Source organism: Papaver somniferum, chromosome 10 (genome assembly GCF_003573695.1).
Source record: "Papaver somniferum cultivar HN1 chromosome 10, ASM357369v1, whole genome shotgun sequence".
NCBI classification, from domain to species: Eukaryota; Viridiplantae; Streptophyta; class Magnoliopsida; order Ranunculales; family Papaveraceae; genus Papaver; species Papaver somniferum.
In genome coordinates, this window is record NC_039367.1 from 128,890,761 (window position 1) to 128,904,604 (window position 13,844).

The 13,844-nt window shown below is 35.2% G+C and overlaps 1 long non-coding RNA gene across 1 annotated transcript; it reads right to left on the bottom strand.

The window, feature by feature from the left end:
- Positions 1–10,997: 10,997 nt before the first annotated feature.
- LOC113315038 lies at positions 10,998–13,550 on the bottom strand. Its single transcript, XR_003342703.1, has 4 exons — positions 12,872–13,550; positions 12,331–12,670; positions 11,560–11,628; positions 10,998–11,035 (listed from the first exon to the last, which is right to left on the bottom strand). It is a non-coding gene; the product is annotated as an uncharacterized LOC113315038 (long non-coding RNA).
- Positions 13,551–13,844: the final 294 nt, after the last annotated feature.

Below are 13,844 nucleotides of genomic sequence, written 5' to 3' on the forward strand. Positions count from 1 at the left end.
TATCCTAGAGAACCTTATGGTGATTTTCATACATACCAACAACAACCTTGTGGTGGGTATGTAAGTCAAGCACCTAGGTGGGACAATTTTACTGCTAATTGGCTTCATTCGAGTTGTATGCAGATTATGAATGGATTGCAAGACATGCAACAAAGACTAGACCAACTTGAGCATGATAGAGAGAACGCCGCACAAACCAATTTCTGCAACACTTTTTCTTACCCGACTCCGGATAGTAGTTATGATCATTCACTCATTTAAAGGGGAGAGTCATGGGAAAGATAACCTATTGTAGTCAATGGTGGTAAGCGTGTGAACGTCAGAAAACTTGCACAGAAATTATACAAGTTGGAAGATGATGGAACCACGGAAGAGCTTGTCGTAGAAATTAGTAGGACCATTCATATGGAACTCAAACGACGTCGGGATAAAGGTTATGAAACCGAAGAATATTCTTATTATGGTGAGTATGAAAATGAAGATGATTGTGTTGAAAAGGACCAACCTTTGGAGATATTTGATGACATTAGTATAGTAGACTCAACTCTTGATCTTTATAATGATCAAACACCTATTCAAAAGGTACATGAGTATGATGAAACTAGTGTTCTACAAAACTTTGCAACAAGGTTTGAGTCTAATGATGAGGAGTATGTTAATAATGAAACCGGTATGAACAATATTGTGGAAGACCCAATTGAGCTTGCAAATGATTGTAACGATGATGTTAATGTCGAGACTTTGGTTAAGGCAGAAACGGACGAAGAATGGTTGCAAGGTTTGATAGAGGACCATGATATACAAGAGGTGAATAATTCACTTGAATTTTTCAAGGATGAAGAGGATTCCGTAATACAAGATATTGTGCAAGGTTTGTCTAACCATTTGCATATTGTTTCTTCTCCTTTACCTCTTATTGGTTTGAATGTATGTGCTTCGATAATATTGTTGAATGACTTTGTTTCTCTGTTTCCGCCATTAGAGATACTTGATTCTCATACTATGCAGGTTTTGGAACAAGAAACCGTGGTAGTTCCTGAATTCTGTATTCTTTACCCACTTCCAAGTGTGGGAAAGAATAAGTGTGGGGGGAACTTTTATCGGTTAATAACTTCATTTCTGTTTTATATTACTAATATTTGTGTGAAGCTAGTGGTTGCAAAACAGGTTCTATGGGTGGATCCCCAACTTTTCAGATTATTGGTGTATGGGGAGTTCAACTTGCAAGTCGGGCTAACGACTTAAAACAAAGCGTTGTATGGGAGGCAACCCATTGGTTTAGTATTTCATGTATTTTATCTTTTATTTTCTTGTACATAATTTTCTGATTTCTTGTCGCATATCATTATAAGATTTCCCACCTTGAATTTCTTTGGACGATTCAATTTACATTGAGGATAATGTAAAGTTTAAGTGTGGGGGAGTGGTTAAGCATTTGCATTGTAATTTTTCAAGTTTTTTTAACTTTTGTGTAAATTAGTGCATGAAAAACTCCGACGTGTATTTAATTTAGAGTCACACAGTATACATGTCGCTAAGATTACGTCGAAATTCTCACAAGAGTGACTGAACTTAAAGATGACAGAGAACGTGATCGGGTTTCTCGCTTGTATGCGAGTTAAAGTTGGATTTAACCATGCCAGTGGCAAATGAGGTGCAGACTGAGTTTGGTATTAGAGTTGTGATCCCCTATAGTGGAGACTACCTATTGTTACATCATGTGAGGCACCGACCTTCAATTCTTTGTACGTGTCTAAATATGTGCTTTTAGAGTGTGTGTTACCGTACATTAATTCCGGGTAGAATGGTGATCTACCCAACCTCCCACCAATAGAAGTACTACTTTGATCTCTTGAGTGTTATTTTATCAATCATGATGGTGACACCGAATTTCTAACTTACATACCACTTGTAATCTTGTTCGCAGTTAGCACCATCCACTTTATCTCTATCTCCACCAACCGGTCCATAGAAATACCATAATCAACAACAAGAGGAGCATCACAAATTTGAAGGAAAGTTGAAGACGTTCAAGGTTTGCAAGCAACGGTAAAGAAATGAGCAGATTTCAGATTCAAGTAAAGCAACACAAGACAACGAGCATGATTTCTACAAGTTGAAGACTTATGTATAAGAGTGAGGATTATCAAGATGAGAGTTCAAGAAGTTTATGATATCAAGACATAGAAGTTATGAAGAATTATGCGGTAAAGTACTTACACCACGGCCTTTGTACTTGCATTTTTATTTTATCTTTATTTGTATTATTTTCTTTTGTCTAAAAAAAAAAAAAAAAAAAACTTGGGACATAGTCATCATTATGCTAGGTCTCTTGTTAAAAAAATTAAAAAATTAAAAAAAAATCGAAAGTAAAAGAGAAAAAAAAAAAGATAAGAGAAAATTAGGTTCATTACTAGTTTTATTATTGTGTTTTGTTTTCATTTTGTATTTGTTTTATAGTGTAACCAAACCCACTCATATTGCTCATCTTTCACCTATTCAAATGGAAGAGTTGCGGTCTAGGTATTCCATTGTGAGTAATGATAGAAAACGTGTAAACATCAGAAAACTTTATAAGAGATACAATCAACTGGAAGAAGATGGGGCATCAGAGGAGACTCTTCAAAAAATCGAAAGGGCCATAAAAATGGAATTCCAGTATCGTTGGGATAGTGAAGATTATGAGGTTGACGAAGATTCTGATGAAGATGAGCAACTTTTAGAAAGTTCGTACAATAATAGTAAAGTTATTCCAACTCCATATCATTATAACGATCAGTCACCTATTCAAAAGGAGGAGAATGGATATGACATAACCATTGTTATAAATGGTATAACGTACTCAAAGAATGATTTTAAGATTTGCACCAATGAACTAGACTTCCTAGGAGAGATTCTGATTCCGATGACGAGATTGTTGAAGAGATAGAGATTGAGAATGAAACCAAATTGATTGAAATCATGGAAGACCCAGCTGAACTTGTCAAGGATAATAATGATGCTGAGATTTCGGTTGAAGCAGAAATTAAGAGTTCGATAGAGGACCACGATATAATTGAGGTAAATAATTCACTAGAGATAAAGGATGAGGATCCAGAACAAGGTTTGTCTAATCCTTTACATAATTTTATATCTATTGATCCTTTCCATCCAACTGAAGTAGATTTTCAAATAGTTTTTAACCCAGCTTTTAGGAAAATACCTCACTTAGGATTGGAGTTGTGTGTTTCCAATGTTTTAACAGATTATTTTGCTTCTAAGTATCCACCACTTGATGTGTTTGATTATAGCGTTGTGCGGGTTACCCAAGAGGAACCTTTTGAAGTTCCCGAATTCTATGTTCTTTATTCACTTCCGAGTGTAGAAAGGATTAAGTGTGGGGGAAACTTCAATAAAGCGATAGCTTCAATATTTATATCTTGCACTAATGTTTTCATGAAGTTGTTATTAGAATTCCAGATTGTTGTCTGGGTGGACTACCAAATTTTCAGATTGTTGGTGTATGGACGATAACCAGCGAGTCAGGTTGAGGACGTTAAACTAAGCGTTGCATGGGAGGCAACCCATAGGTTTTGTATTTTCTATCATTTTGTTTTTAGTTTTCTTCTTTTGCATATCATATTAGGATTTCCCACCTTGAATTTACGTAGGATGAGTCAATTACATTGAGGACAATGTAAAGTTTAAGTGTGGGGGAGTGTTTGGATATTTTGCATATAGAGTTTTTAGCCTTTTGAGTCAAAATTTTCAATTTTTTTGTATATATTTGAATGAGACTTCCAACTTGTAGAGATTTTAGAGTCACTAGCATACTTCTAGGTATGTTTAGAGAATTCTGACCGACATAACTGAACTTGGAAGTGTTAGGGAACTACATTCGGATTTCTTGCTTGTTAGAGTGTTAAATGATGGATTTAATCATGTCGGTGATGCAAATGAGGAGCAGGCAGAAATGCATTATTAGAGTTGCTGATCAATCATTAGTGGAGACTACTTATTTTCAACTCAACTGAGGCACCAGACCAAATTTCTTTGTATATGACTAAAGAGCTTTCTTTTGAGTGTGTGTCACCGTACGTTCATTCCGGGTAGAATGGTGAGCTACCCAACCTCCCACCAATAGAAGCACTACTCTTTGATCTCTTGAGTGCTAATTTTGTCAATCATGAGGGTGACGTCTATAGATGAAAACCACCTTCTTGTAGTTTGATTTGCAGTTAGCACCATTCTCTCTCTCGCCAACAACAGATCCATAGAAACACCATCATCGTCAACAAGGGAGCGACATCAAAATCTACAAGGAAAGTTGAAGACGTTTGAGGTTTATAAGCAATAATACAAGGAAGAGCAGATTTCATATCCAAGTAAAGCAACATACAATGAGCAGATTTTTAAACACATGTTGAAGACTTACAATACAAGGAGCGGAATTCTATATCAAAGTTGAAGACTTACAAGAGCGAAGAAAATCAAAAGATGAGAGTTATTGAATTTTATGATACGAAGACAATACAAGTTGTGAAGATCAAAGTGGTAAAGTACTTCTTTTATGGCCATGCCATTTTAATTCCGTTATTATTTTTGTAGTTGCAATCTTTTTATAAAAAGAAAAAAAAAAAAAAAAAAAAAAAAAAAAAAAAAAAAAAAAAAAAAAAAAAAAAAAAAGAGAAAATACAAAAAGATTTGCATTTAGGTTGTTATTTGTTCAATAAGGTCATGAGGAAGAAAAATATATAAACAAGTTTCAAGCAACAAGGAAATTGAGGAAAAGAGTTACAAATTGTTAATGTTCTACGAAGTTCAAGAGTTTATCATCAATCGTTGAAGACCGAAGACTAAGAAGATGAAGAAGACGAGCCGAAGGAAGGAAGACGTTTCTATTGGATGCTGTGAGAGTGGTGCTTTCATCACTGCCGATCGGATGTGAAGGTGGTAAGTACTCCCATCCTTGCATATGGTTGATTTCCTTTCTTAGAGATCATCAGAAAAATATCTTTATTTTCCACGATTTTTTGGAGTCTCCAGAAATTATTCGGAAGGTTTTCTTCCCACCATTCAACGTGTGTAGGATTTCTCTCTTCATTCCTACCTGCATACATGTGAGACCCATGAAAAATCCGTCTTATTGAGTGCAATTATCATAAAATCCTTTTAAGTGAGGCAGAAGTCGAGGCGAAATGCTTATTGATCGCTCTCAAACACGCGTTCTCTCATTATGGTGTGGTTATTTCTCACTCAACATTTAAGAATGAGAATATGTTCTTTGGTATTTGTAACTTCTTATTACTAGCATGCAGAAACTCTATGTCCTCATAGCTCTTTGGATGCTTGGGAAGCTGGAACGCTTTGGAGTTGGAGTAGGTTTTGTGGGTATACCTCTCATAATCCCTCACGAGACTATAACTCGTCCACTAGGGACACCTAAGGGTTTAAAGGCTTGTTGCACATGCTAAGTGCAACCGTATCCTCGACGAGATGGAGTTGTTGTACTTTAGATAGTTTGCTCGAGGACTAGCAAAAGCCAAGTGTGGGGGAATTTGATAAGTGCATATTTCACATATATTTGGTGTCAATTCCATGCTAGTAATTGCTATCTTTCTGGTGAATTATTGTATATTACGCTTGTTTTCTTGTATTTGTCTTTCATTAGGAGAATCATCTGAAAGAAGTGGAAATAGCTACAAAAGTGAAGTTTACATGTGAAGAAGGGCCAAAGACCCAGTGGAACTCGGTCAAATGGAGAATTTCCAGTCATTATTTTGTAGAGGACAAGAATACGAAGACAATGGCGAAAGAACGGAGTCATTCTGAGTTCGTATGAAGAAGTTATGAGCAAAACAAGAACTCAGAAGACTAAAAAGGCAAAATGGTCATTCTATAGTATAAGTGCTATTGGCACCCCCATTATACATTAAGGGGAAGACATTCTATTAAGGGGTGAACTATTACAAAGGAACTGCTAAAGGCAGTTCGGTCTTTTAGAAAGCAGGGAGCCTGGATTCAAACACTACTAAAGGCACCCGGCTTATTACTCATGGCACTTCGTCTTCCCTATTCCTAAACAGAATACAAACAATGGAAGTCGGAACTTGATGATCACGACGGTGAAGGATTTTGGAAGCAGTGATATTCGAATTTGAATACATCACTGGGTTCCTGGAGATGATAGGAAGCTTAGATAGGAGCCTGATTTCAAATCAATTGGCTCGAGCAAGTTCAGGGAGATGATGATGCTGGTGTTCGTGATGATTTCGATTCTGCTGGTAATGACTAAGATGATGATGGAGTTCAGCTCGAGATGAAAATACAGAGAAGAGCTCGAAGAACAACGTGGAAGAAAGAACGACAGTTGCTGCCATTATTGGCAGTTGACGATGAGAGTAATAACAGAGAAGATGAAGATGGTGAGAATCGAGCTCGAGTTGAAACAGTGGTGTTTATAACGCTGAGAGGATGTAGAGAAATATAGAAGGGCATGACAGTGACAATGATCATCGGCGAGAGATGCAGAGAAGGTGGAGCTCGAGTTAGCTGTTGTGATGGTAACGGGGATTGGTCCATGACCATGGCTTCTGCCATTTGCCGATGAGGGATGATGTCATCACCGTGGACCCGTCTAGCTTCTGCTTTCACGTGCAGAGAAAGGAAAAGAGCAAGAGAACGTGTGGTGGAGCCTGGCTGCAATACTTTTGCAGAGAACTTTGACGCGTTTTTGGAGAAGCGGGGACTCTGTGCGAAACGGTGCATCGAAGAAGGATAGATCAACGGTGAAGATGAAGACACATGGGGTCCCCAGGAGATCGAATGGATGAGAAGGCATGTAGACATTTCTTGAGTACGACCTGCTATACCGAATCACCATCATCTACTTTTGGATAAGTCAAACCGACTTTGCTTCCCTATCTTGCACGCATATTTTGGAAAAATTAACTGGGCCCTGGAAAATGATTGGGGTCTCATCAAATTTATACTCATACTAGAAAAGTTAGGGGGCTTTCAATATGACGATGAAAATACTATTTTATCTTTCTCTAAATACTAATCCTAAAATCCTATTAACACTTAAGATAGGCCCTCAATTTTCATTCCAACCCAAAACTCTTTTTCTTCTCCTCCCCTCCCTTTCCCTATCATCCCCATTTTCTCCATTAACGACTGTGGCGAAACTTTTTTTTCATCCGATTTATAATTGCAGTTTCAGAAAAAATGTCGTTAACATCGAAGTTTTGTTGCTTAACGATTTTTGATCTGCATGTGGAATTTATGAAAAATCGTTAACCATTAGGGTGGAGGTGAAAACGACCCTACCAATTTATGAGTCGTTGGTTACGAAGTTTTTTCTTAACGACTCTGTGTTTATGCCAAACCACTTCTCTGTTTGAAAAAAATGAAAGGGTCGTCAATTAATTAATAATGTGTTAACGATCCTATGTTGACGACCAATTTATGAAATTAACGACTCAGTACCCTTCGTACACAACTCCTCTGTCAACAAAAGTGTAAGGGTCGTCAATAGAAAGCAATCGAATCGTCAATTTTACTTTGTGAATCGTCAATGAATAATCAGAGTCGTCAACTATTTCTAAGAATCGTTTTAGCTTTTTTTTTTTGAGTCGTCGGGTTCTAAACATATTAAGTTAACGACTCTAGATGACCTAACTAGCTGGAGTCGTCAATGCTATCACACTTGGTTGACGATTTTTCATAACTTGTAAAAGTTGCAGGTTGGAGTCGTTAACAGTTGTGACAAATCATTGACGACTCATCAGGGTCGTTGGTTTATTACCCTCCTGACCTAACGACCCTCACTCTGAGCAGTTCCATATCGACCATGAATCGACCACTTGGAGCACCATTCATGCAATTTGAAGAGTATAGGAAGTTTACCTGATTGTTTTGAGCTTCGGGTTCTTCATTTTGAGGATTGGTTCCTTCATTTTGAGCAATAGGATCTTCATTTGCATCATTTATCAAAGCTCTATTAACATCTCTTCATCAAACATCCAATCCATAGGATTAGTTGAGACAATCTCACCATCAACACAATCATGTATGTTGTTTGAATCTTCACCTACATCATTTCCTCCACTAGAATCACTCATTTCAAATACCCCTAAATTTTCCCCCAAAACTCACTTTCTTCCTCTCTCCAACACAAAAAACACAATTTTTCATATAACAAAATTTAATCCCTAAATTTGATTTTAATCCAACTAAATCATTACCAATTTATTAACTTAACTTAATCACTAATTAGCACTAATGATTAGGGGTAGTTTAGACATTTAAAAAAATGGGGATAAGGGATAACCGCCAATTACTATTTCATGACCGTTTTTGTCTTGTAGCTAGGGGCCCCCAATTATTTTTCAGGGCCCCCAATTAAGCCTTGATATTTTGGATCTCCTAGGTTATTAGAAGCCTATAAATAGCAGCCAGAGAATTATTGACACAACTTTTGCAGAGAGAGGAAGTTGAGAAAAGAAGAAAGGTTTTTATTTTATAGGGTTTATCCCTTTAGGGGGAAACCAAGTTTTCTTTTTCTAATTCTTATTTCATATATTTTTTATGGGTTTTAGTAAATCCATGTGTAACTGAATTTTTATTGATTAGGGATGATTTCAAAGTCCTGATTAATGGAACTTTAATTCTTTTTACAAGTTTATTTTGAGTTTAATTTCTCGTCGATTGTCTCTATTATTTTTATCGTCTAAGATTACTATATTGGCCATTTTGAATTAACCTGATAGTAATTCTTCTACTAGTATTGGGGTTAGTGATACGTGTAATAGTCACTCAATTCCATACACAAGTAGTAAATCGCAAAAGCTGACAGAGGGATTCTGTTAAGAAATTGTGTATAGAGATGACACTAGTAAGCAGACCGAGCTTATGCGTCTGATGCTAGGATCAACCTAATTCACAAAACATAATGCATTCGTTTGGGTTACACCTTGAGAGCTTATTTATGGTGGCTCAGATGGATAGAATCTGGTAGTCGAGCGCTTCCGTATCCAGTGACAACAGGAATTTCGGGGATAGCAAAGCTTATTGTTATTCTATGGTTGGTGACAATGGAAAATCTACTAGAAATAAACAAGTACTTTTATTAAGTTTCTTTCTAGTGACTGCGAATGATTACTTAATCATCTTTCTTTTATTTTTTATTCTTTACATTTTAATTTAAACCAATCCCCTTGTATTTTACTTTATTTTGATGATCAAATAACCTATCAATTACACAGCTCTCTGTGGGAACGATCTCTTACTACCGCTATATTACTAGTTAATTAGTGGGAAATATATTAATTAATTTGTTGCGCTTACGACACGCATCATTCTACCTCTTGTCTAAGCGCAAACAACAAGAAACAAAGCACAAACCTATATGGATTTCTACAACTAAAATTTGTGGCTCTAAGTTCAATAGACTAGTTTCTACTTCAATAAAATAATTGTCATTACTTTCAAGGAAGAATCCTACAAACCTTTCTAAGTGAATTTAAAATTATCAGTTTTCTAAAATTACACCAAACTTCTATGATCGGTCATCTCTGAATGCAGTTGCCCTGTCAAGGTTGGCCAAGCCCAACAATGCCTTCCTACGAACAGAGAAAACACAACCTTCACTATTCCCTAGTGCTGGATTAACTAAGTATTAATTCATTAAGATCAATTAGTCTCTAAACTTTTATCATAACTGGTGTAATTCTGATAAATGTACTTCGTAAAGTATATAAATAGTTTAGATAATTTTAAACAATTTAGTCACCTGAATTATTTATTTATTTATTTCTTCATACTGAAACCTACATTAAATCTTGTAAATATCGGCGTTGATAATTCAATATGATTTAAATTTGAGTCTACATTATAATATTTCCTAATAGTCTTTTATTAATGTAAAATATCTTATTAATATACGAATTAAGTATCATATTAATGTACTAATATATTTCTCATTAATTCTAATATTACTCTAAACATCCGACTACTATTATTACTATTTAATGTATATTTGTTTCATTTTATAAATTTACTGGATCTTTTATTAGATTAAAGATAATTTGTAATTAGTTTAATTTACAACATTTAACTGTAGATAAGCGCTACCGATTTTCCATAACTATTTAATCATAATTTATTATTTTTATCGTTATATATATTTAATGAGATTTTAGTTAAGTTCAATATGACATTAATTGACAAATGCTAATATTACTTTATTAAAATTATTACCACTATTATTATCATCTATAAGTATTGTTATATTATTTTTCTATTAACAGTGATGGTCGGACTATTATTCTAACTACTCTTACAAATATTATTACGTCCCAAATATTATTAACATTTATGTAATTATAACTATCGGTTCTACGTATTAGTCAAGGTATTCAATACATTTCTATGTGATTTACAATATCTATCAATAATATTAATCTCACTATTTTTATAGTATTATATTATCTACATGCTCATACTTTTCAGATTAATTATTCCCAAATCCTTATTAGCTAAAGTTATTGGTATACCCTATAATTTTTACTTCATTACATATACAAACAATCAAACAAACAAACAAATCAATCAATCAAATAATTCTTTTAAGTATTGATAGCTTTTAGTGATTAAGATTTATCTCACAACCCAACCTAGTTCTAACTAATCTATTTCACTACTGGCTATTCCTATCTTTTCCCATATAAGATTTAATAGTGAGCTTTGATACCAACACTGTAGCGCCCCCAAAGCTAGCAGCTGACTAATCAAAGAGATTAACTAAATAAAGAGGCACTAAGGATCTAAAACATTTACTTAAACATTCAATTAAGAAAACTGCTACAAAACTTAACCCAAAACTAGCCTCGCTCTGAAATATATATACAAGAATTCCTCTCAAATGATACATATACAATAGTCATTTGATTTGCAAATAAAATATAAACAACATAATAAACATAGCAGAAGTTAACTAATTAATGGAGTCAACTCCTCGAAGCTTTCGCTGCGCAACTCTGATCTGTCTCTGAAACTGAAAGTGGGAAAGGGTGAGCACATCATCCCTAAAAGGGGTGCCCAGCAGGAATAACATTTAACTTTAAAGAAATCATGATCAACATTTGGAAAATAATTCATGTTTTCCCAAACATCAAAGTGACTAAGTCACTGGAAATACACAAACAATGTATAAGGACAAACTCCTTCTTCAAACAATTTATATTAGTGATGCCGGGTTTTTCCACACCTACATAGCTATATTGGTGCCGGGTTGTTCCACACCTAATAAGCATAAAAGCTGAAAGTGAATAGATATAAATACGAAGGAGCGTATCCTATATATCACAGGTGGAAATGCTTATTTCCCAAAATAATTCATAATGACTAACATTACAAGTCCTTTCCAAATCGTGGAAAGATTCAAAGAATCAATAGAACAATCATAATACAAACTAGACAATGCATGAAATGCACAAACAGACAATGAATGAGTTTGTTAAATATAAACTTTTGTAAAAGAAACAACAATGGTTTCAAAAGAGTTAAAAGTATTCTCACCTATTTTGATGACAAGCCACGCCTAACTTGAGATCTACGATCCACGGGTTCATCCTTTGAACAGACTAACTGTTAATCACACAAGAACTCTAAGAGTTTAGCCAAAAGACTCACACAAGGCTTATAACATAATTCCATACAAGTTCGAGTTATAAGCTAAGTGAACTATCTAATGGTTCTAAGCCCATTTATGGATCTACACATCTTCATTATCAATCTCTTGCATATCTAAGAGTTACTAATTCAATTAGGTTGGTTCTACATAATCCATTAAATAAGTCTTATGACTATCTACAACTTTGTAGAAAGAACCAAAGACTAATTCAGACCATACGGGGTCCAAACATCAATATAGGATAACTAGCCCTAAGCCCAAGTCCACTTAAACAAACCCATTACACAGGGCCTGACCCAACCGAGTCAATCTAACGATCACTGACGGTTAAAGCGGGTCAACTAACAGTCAACGTCTAAGTCAAGGTCAAAGTCCAAGTCTTGGTCAAGGTCAACTTTTAAGGTCAGGTCAACTGGTCAATGACTCAGGTCTAATGACACAGTGAGTCAAACTGATTCGACTCAGGTTAACAAAGCTACCTCAACTCAGTCAGATTAACTGAGGAAGCTAAGGTTAAGTCACTCTTACATCTGACTGGAATGACTAAAAGGCCAAAAGCCTAAGCTAGACTTCTACTACAGATTTCATTTCAATATCAATCTATTTTCTTTCTAAATGAACTTCAAAATCACTTTACAAATACAACTATAGCTTACCTGCAATTGCAATTCCAAGCTTTCACTAAGATCACTGCCATAACAACATTACAACTTACTTCAGCTCACAAACTCAGATATTAGCCTCCCCTGAACTGTTGCTTCATCAACTTCAGTTGCTGAATTAATCTCTAAACACCCATCACCTTCAATTACATCTCCAGCCAATCACCATCTCACATCCACCAGATTGAAATCCTACAACCACTACAACCACCAAAATTCCGAACATTCTAACTAAACTCAGACATAACCAAGACCACATCTCGTCTTATTCAGTTCACTACAAACTCTGCTCCAACACTATCACCTCTACTTTCTCAACTCAAACAACAAGTACCTGCAAATAACTCATCCATATCAGTAATTCATACAAATTCCTTGCCAAGCCATTCTCTCAATCCATACCAGATTCCCTGTAACACTATGTATTTCAGCTACAACTATAATTCTAGTTCATATCACTTCAATTCCGAATTCAATAACAACTTCAATATAAGAACCAAATAACTTTACTAAGTTTACTGATAAAAATAATTACCTCAAGACAGAGTTATTGAAGCAATTGAATTAACCTCTTCTTTGGCTTGATCTGATTCAACACCTCGTCTTAACTCATAAATCATTAAACCTCCATCTGATTCAGATTCCTTAAATACTAGTCTTATCCATGTTTCATCTATTTCTTCTTATCAACATCCTCAAGAACAACCCTAATTTCTCTTCTTAGTCATTCACAGGAAAGCCCTGATTTACTAATTCAATCCTCAAACAACTTTACAACCTCAATCAATCATCACTTACGAAAAAACCCATCTCCAATTAATCTTCCAAACCTTCAATTTCATCTTCTACAACCTTTCTGGATTTCTTACAAACCCTAACTCAGTGATTCTTCATCAAAACAACTTCATATCACTCAATTAAACATAAAACCACCTCAATTCTTTCTCCTAGAACACCAATTTCATCTCTTAATTCTTCTCTGAGCTTTTCGTATAAACCCTAACTTCTAATTCAATTCCTCTTTCGAGTCTGAATCAACAAAAACGACGACACCATCACTACCACCTACTCCATGATCTTCTCCACCTCATACCGATCACAAAGCTTCCTTTTCATCTCTCAAATTCTCGTAGACGGAGAAGAACGGGAATAAGAGAAGAAAGAGAAGAAGAAAATAGAATAGAAAGAAGAAGATAAGAGAGAATGAGTTTCTCTCCATTTGGTTTGAGATAAGGCCCAAAGGAAACACTAGGACACGCACTTGATTTGGTAAGGGAAGCCACAACGTGTCGGTGTTGCATCAATAGTGTTTTTCCATCAAATGACGATTTTTCCCTTCATACTAAATTAATGATATCTTCTTCATCCGATATTTGATTGACACGTTCGAGTAGTCCATTCCGTGTAAATTTTTGAGATCTATCCAACAGTACTAGTTTTATATCTAAATCATTGTTAGATTAATTTCTATTAATTGACGTTCGTGTTAAACTAATCGAGTTATTAGC